Genomic DNA, 7871 nt, shown 5'->3' on the forward strand with positions numbered 1-7871 from the left:
TTTCTCCATGCTTCATGAAACAGGACCAGATACTTAGTGAACTCTAATTTGGAAGTTTGTCTACACTGATATTTTTACTGTCAATCTTAAAGACAGGGTCCTTGACTTGAGGAATTTTCTCCATACTTATGATAGTTAAGAGTTCGGCACCAGCAGGACTTAATGCTTCTCATTCTGTAGTGTCAGTTTTTAGATTATGAATGCAGTTTTATAAATATTCATTGTTAATGAAATTTAGATATATTGATTTCTAGATTATTTTGTAATTCATGTATATGTTTGCTCTAAGTTTTGATAATTTTTCTTAATTGAATATGTATGATGTTAACTATATAACTAAAGGATATATATTTTGTTTTTGCGTATTTGTGTGTGCGTGTCTTTGAATGTGTGGTGTGTGCTCTCTGGAATATGGGAGTGGAGTAGAAAATGATATTGTTAGGAGCATGTAAAAGAAAGAAAAACAGCAAGGAGTTATGCAAGAAGATTCTCAGGTAATTATAAGTATTTGGCAGAAAATTAAGAGTGCAATGTGCTAGTGAATGCAAATTTAGACAAAGGATTTAAGGAGATATCTCTGAGGATGTGATATTTATGCAAAGATCTGAATGACACAAAGGAGCCAGCCGTGATAAAATCTATGGGAAGAACATTTCAAGTAAAAGCAAGAGTTACTGAAAAGGTCAAAAGGCAGAAATAAGCTTAGCTCTGTTAGAAGTTCCTAGAAGGTCTTACGCTTGAAAATATGTGTACTATGCAGAATTTTAAAATATCTTTCAGACTGCTGCTGAAAGTCTTGAAGAATTGGGTGTAAACAAGAGAATTGTTAGTTAATGGATACAGTAATTTGAGGAAGGAAGTGACTTGAACCAGAGGCAACAGAATTAGTGGAATTAGACTATAATATATTTTGGAATTAGAATTAACAGAGAAGATACAGAAAAATAGCAAAAAGAAATAAAGTAATAAGTGATAACTCAGTGGGGTTGGGGATTTAGCTCAGTGGTAGAGTGCTTGCCTAGCAAGCACAAGGCCCTGGGTTCAGTCCCCAGCTCTGAAAAATAGAAAAGACAAAGAAAAAAAAGTGATAACTCAAATGCTTGGTTGATAAAAGGTAGTTGTGAATCCATTTACATGAAAGGAAACAGCAGAAGAGAGGGCCCACTTTAGGATAAATAAAGATGAAAGTGTTGCTCTGGACACATTTTAATTTACAGAGTGTGGAATTGTTGTTACTTTACTGACATAAGAGATAACTAGACAACTAATAAAACAAATAAAATAAAACAAAATAAAATTATTGTGAAGGATTTTTCCAGTGAATACTGACTTAGAAATATAACTAGATTAAGCTGAGAAAAATATGGTGTAATGTTACTCCATCAGCAGTGGGCTGAATAGAACAAAATTAAAGTACAATCTAATCAACTTTCCCAAACTAAAGACATCACAGAATTTTGCACTTCAGCCCAAGAAGTCCAAGTTGTTTGTCCTGTGAATACAGACCTAACACCTGTGGAACCCTTAGGTTTTGAGGTCTTTAGACATGGACTGGACAGACCTCCAGCGTCGCATGATGTGGGACACATATGTGTCCCATTTTGAGACTTCCAAGTTTCCACAAACAAATCAAATTCTCTATCAGTCCTTTCTCACATATGCATTCCTAAAACAATCTATCAATTTCTATACACCACAGCAAGAAAAGCTCACCATTTGTGAGTCTCTAGAGTGCTGTAGTACAGAGTTTCAGAGCCATGTACACAAGGACGACAACTTATCATTGGCGATAAACTCAAGTTTCATGGGAGTCCTGACAGTGAAGTAATTCACCTATGCTTCTTTTACAGACAGAAGTGCTGAAAGGGAGAACTGGTCCTAAGGGCTGACTGAACTGTAAAGTGAAACTTAGGAAGCCAATCATAAGTACTGGGAAGGAAAGGCCTACAGAACATGACACATGTTGATGCCCTTGAATCACTGTAGCCAGATAGAGACAGACATGTCAAGAGGGAAAAGTTTGTTACTTAGAGGAGTTAACCTGCAGCCTTGTTCTACAAGCACCACCTTCCACTACAGATGCACATCTCTTCCTAAACTGAATTGTTTATTTAATAATAGCAGCAACATTGTGAAAAAAGAATTAAATGTAAGATCCAAGTGCTCCTGATTCTGAAGACTCTCAGGAAACATAAAAACTATTGAAATTAATGCACACAATTAAGAGTTTGATTTGAGAAACAAATTAAAAGAAAGACATAAATGAGATTATAAGAGGCAAGCATCAGGAAACCTTAGAAATGAATGCAAAAGATAACCAAAACAAAGGCAATATTAAAAAACATGTGACTGTAGAAGGGATATCTCACAGGGTTCCCATTCCTATGCAAAATCCTATAGGCAACTGACTGCTTGAACAGGGAGAATTAGCCTCTCTCAGGGATAAGGCCCCTTACAGGTGATCCAATACAAAGGGGTCAACCCTGAAACTGTATACACATAATCAACTCAATTGGATTCAGCAGGATGTATTTACATACTTGTGTGTATTCATACAAATATACATATACATAACAATAATAATTGAAGATAAAGATCTATTTGAGAGTGGGAAGGGAGTGAGAGTGGATGGCAGAAAAGTGAAAAGGGCTGGAGGAAGGAAATGGATTAGGAAAGTGTTGTAATTCTACTTTAGTTTAAAATTTACATTCTGTTCTCTGATTCCCATAGCAGCTCACTGTTTTTGTGAGAATGGTTGTGTCTATGACTCTTTGCCTGCTCTTGAGACTCATTTTTTTCTTATTGGGTTGCCTTGTTCAACTGCAATAGGAGGGTTTCACCTTGTTTTGTCCCATTTGGTTATCATCCCTTGGAAGCCTGCTCTTTTATAAAGAGAAAACAAAGAGGGAGGGGACTTGGGGAGAGGAAAAGTTTGGGATACTTAGAGGAATAGAGGGATGGGAGGTTTAGGTTATTACATATTGTATAAGAATATTTTCAATTAAAAATGCATAGAAATTTTAAAATGAAAGTATCACAAAATATGCCTCTGCCCAACACTTGATAACATGATTACCTTAGAAAAAATGAAACATAATTTTTCACAAGAAATAAAAAATAAACATTTCAGAGAAGGAAGTTCCATAAGTTAAAAAAGAAGCCATCTCTGACTCAATATTGGACAATGTGATACATTTTTGTTTTTATATATAAGATTGGTATTTCGCATTTTAATCATGAGGATCTATCTTTTAGTGGTATTTAATGCTTAAGTTACATGATATGTGGACTTGTACAAAATGAAGCAAGCGATGAAGTAGTTGGTTATGGATGAGAGGGAATGAATCTCTTGTCATACTTGTATGTAGATGCCATCATCTATAAAAGGAATCAATTACGTTCTATTTTTAATATTTTTATGAAGAAAAGGTTGTTGGGATGCATGTTGCAGCAGTGTATATCTGTAATTGTTGCCCTGGGAATGTCGAGGCAGGATCAAGAGGTCAAGGGTAATCTTGGCTATATGTTGAGTTTGAGAAAGCCAGGGCTACAAAGTCCTCAATTCAAATACTTCCCCAAAAGTTGGGTGAGTTTCTATCCTTTCCCTCCTGCTTTTTAACTAGAAATCTTTGAAAACTTTCAGGACTAAATCCTACTGAGCTTTACCTGCTGCCTTATTTTTCTTAGACTTCTCTTGAGCATCTTACTTCGGTGTGGAATAAAGATTGGGCTCTCAGACTCCCTCATTATTTATATTCATCTCTGCTCACTCCCTGCTCAGTTTGCCACAAACATTGCTGACAATGAGTATATCCTCTCGGAAATGTCAGAGGGCTTAACTTTCTGATCCTGCCCCTTGCCTCACAAGCTCCTGCTTAACCTTCAGTGAGATTGTATCGTGATTCAAAATGTTTGTTGCCCTTTCATGTGAGAGAAGGACCTACCCTGCCCCCCCTGGCATCCCATCTGATCACATACATTGCTCTGTCCCATGGAAGGTAAGGAAGGCTGTGACACTCACCACAGTTATCATCTCATGGTAATAGTCTCTTGAACCTTGCCACGAAAGTGCTACCTTCAGCATAGACTTCTCTCAAATATATGACGGGAACCACGTAACACTCAAACCAGGTGAATACGGAACTGCTTAGGCGTCTTATTTGAAGCTGCTTGTTACTACACCATACTATACCATAACCTAGTCTTAGGTACTCAACACACAATCTCTCCAACCAGTATTTGTTATGGTTCCTTCAGTCCTAGATAAAGCGTTTTCTGCCTAAAACAATCCACCATCCACAAATTAGCACGATAAAGTTTACATTAAACGTGGACTGAATTATCATGAATGACAACACAGTCATCGTTGACTTAGATATTTTTCATTGGTGGTGTCAGGATGATTAGTGATTAATATGTTTGTCTCTATTTATAACTGACACTAATCTCTACATGAAACTATAATGTGATGATTTGTAATATATGTTAAATTTATAAAATATTGAGGCTGGTTTATCTTATGTACTTAAATATCAGGAAACAACCATAAGAATACTAAATAAAAGCAATTTAACTCCAACAGCAATAAATACTATCTCCCAAATTGTCATCTTTTTAGTACTAGCACAATGATAGTTCATGAAAATGAATAATGATGTGCTATTTCTGCTCAGGAAAGAATCCTAGTTTTAATATGCTTTAAAAATAAAACAGTATCGTATTAATCAAGACAGGCTTGGTAAACATAACCTCAACTCATAATGGATGAGAACTTATAATTTAATTCTACTTATTGCAAAGTGTGCCTGAGTTACCACCCAGGCTGTATGACCATTTCTGCCCCATTTGGATGATTCCTTGAAGAGACTAGAGATCATTCCTACCTCGCTTTTCACAGTTTTCTCTTGGAAATGACACACTCTACTAGGCAATTAGTCATGTGCTCCCACAGGAAGCTTCTCGGGAAGAGAAGGCATCTGGAGGAGGAGGAGAAACATCTGTAATGCACTCTCAATAACAAGGAAAGGACAGATTAACAAAAGATGGGCATATCAATTGAAACGTAAACAGGGAATGTTGCACAAGAATTATAGGATTCCCTAAATTCCTACTTTTATGCAAAAATGTGTATTAAAACAAGTGCTTTCAATGACTGCAATACAATATCTTCAAATTAGAAAAAAACATCCTGTACTGCTTTGTGTCTTTCACTAAAACAACAGGTCATCCCTGGAGTTAATAGCAATACTAACAGAAAGCACAGCAGCCCCCCACTGAACATTCAGTGAGTACTTGTTTTATGCTAAGCGTTGAAGAGGTTAAAGAAACCACTGTGTGAGATGGCTCCCTCAAAAAGATCTGGCACACCATCGTTATTGATTTAGGAAAATTCGTTTGGAATCTTTGAATAATAATTAATACAATCAAATCGAGCTCAAAGAACACGAATGACTGATGCCTAGCGATGCATGATATTAATGGTAACATCTCATGCTATAACTTCGTTTTCATATTTCTTTACATTTCCTTATGACTTGGCAGCAGTTCAAAGAGAACATATGTGCATCTCAGTGCTCCAAGGATTTTTGAGTCTGTGCTAACATAAAATGTGCTTTCACCTCACCAACTCTGTGCTATGATGCCAACTGGGGAATATTCTCATGTGTGTCAATCAGACATAGAGTAGACTCTAGAAATCTTAATCCTATTTTTTGGCATGTGGGTGAGAGGAAGGACTTAAACAAAGAAATCACACGACTGTCCACACGTTTGTGGAACATAATGGAGGAAGCATTCAAATTCTGGACAGGGATGTGGGAGAAATGGCGTGGAGATGCACAACTGACATTCAAAGTCCTATAAACTTAGCTCATAAGGAGGGTTTGGGGGTGTATGAGTGCTCGTGTTATCCTTTTAAAATGTATCCATACTATCTGTGTTTGCTTAGCATAGTTTTAAAACCAGAAGAACTAAATGTATTGAAGGGGAAAACAGGACATCAAATCTTGACTCCTTCAATAATCATAGATTCTTACCCTTGCAGCACACCAGGCATGATTCACAATTTTTTTTCTCTTTTTTTTTTTATTAACTTGAGTATTTCTTATATACATTTCGAGTGTTATTCCCTTTCCCGGTATCCGGGCAAACATCCCTCTCCCCCCTCCCCTTCCTTATGGGTGTTCCCCTCCCGACCCTCCCCCCATTGTCGCCCTCCCCCCACCAGTCTAGTTCACTGGGGGTTCAGTCTTAGCAGGACCCAGGGCTTCCCCTTCCACTGGTGCTCTTACTAGGCTATTCATTGCTACCTGTGAGGTCGGAGTCCAGGGTCAGTCCATATATATACTCTTTGGGTAGTGGCTTAATCCCTGGAAGCTCTGGTTGGTTGGCATTGTTGTGCATATGGGGTCTCGAGCCCCTTCAAGCTCTTCCAGTTCTTTCTCTGATTCCTTCAACGGGGGTCCTATTCTCAGTTCAGTGGTTTGCTGCTGGCATTTGCCTCTGTGTTTGGTGTATTCTGGCTGTGTCTCTCAGGAGCGATCTACATCCGGCTCCTGTCGGTCTGCACTTCTTTGCTTCATCCATCTTGTCTAATTGGGTGGCTGTATATGTATGGGCCACATGTGGGGCAGGCTCTGAATGGGTGTTCCTTCAGTCTCTGTTTTAATCTTTGCCTCTCTCTTCCCTGCCAAGGGTATTCTTGTTCCCCTTTTAAAGAAGGAGTGAAGCATTCACATTTTGATCATCCGTCTTGAGTTTCCTTTGTTCTAGGCATCTAGGGTAATTCAAGCATTTGGGCTAATAGCCACTTATCAATGAGTGCATACCATGTATGTCTTTCTGTGATTGGGTTAGCTCACTCAGGATGATGTTTTCACAATTTTTAAAACGCATTTGGAAGCAATGTTGACAGTTCTTATTGACAGTGAGTGAGTGAATGGTAGTTAGCTACACTGAATTGAATTAACCTCATGGCAGTATTACGTTACTAGTTAGAGTCTACCCGTAAAGTTTCCATATCTTCATGCTTACTCACTGTGGGTTGGAAAGGTTCTCAACACTGATGCCAGTGAACATTTATAGAATGAACCCCTGATACTGGACTATCACTTCCATGGCGTGATATCAGGATCTTTATTAACTTCGTGAGCTTCATTTTCTACTATTCTCATCAGATGATTAAATTTAAACATAATAGCATGCATTCCTTCTCCTACACTAAGTGTGTCTTCAACTTCCCGCTCTCACATATGCTGGACTGTTTTATGCTAAGTGCCCTTGCCCTCCTCTACCTTATCTTCCTGGAAAAACACCACTCATCTTTGAAAATTTAACCTGAGTATTACCCTTAACTATTTCCTTTACTCTTATAAGAAGATTTTACCACTTGTTTCCTAAGCTCTTAAAGTCTCTTCTCTATTCTTCCCTAAATGCACTTAATGTATTTTTGTTTGTTTAAGACTCTTGTCTCTCCTACTGACATAAGAGCACAGTGAGAGTTGCACAAGCTCTATGCCATTTATCATTATTTACCGAGGGCTTAGGAGAGGGACTGAAGTCTGGGGCACTAAATAGATGCTAGTTGAATGAATGATTAACACCAGATGATATTTGAAGCCAAGACTATAGAAGTCCCCAATAAGACCCAATTCTGTCACCCATCAGATTTATCCAAAATAATCAATAAATGATTCATTTTGCTTTCTTCCGTGCAGAATGATGACCTTATATTTATGTAACACCTAACAGTGAGAATGGATTATACTCATTTCATTTCATCAGATCTGCCCCTACACTAGAATATCCCTCGCATTTTTTCATTTTAAACGGAGAAAATCCAAATCGTAAAGTATCAAGTGCCTTGTCCTAAG

This window comes from Rattus norvegicus, chromosome 3 (assembly GCF_021556685.1).
Source record: "Rattus norvegicus strain SHRSP/BbbUtx chromosome 3, alternate assembly SHRSP_T2T, whole genome shotgun sequence".
In the NCBI taxonomy this organism is placed as follows: domain Eukaryota; kingdom Metazoa; phylum Chordata; class Mammalia; order Rodentia; family Muridae; genus Rattus; species Rattus norvegicus.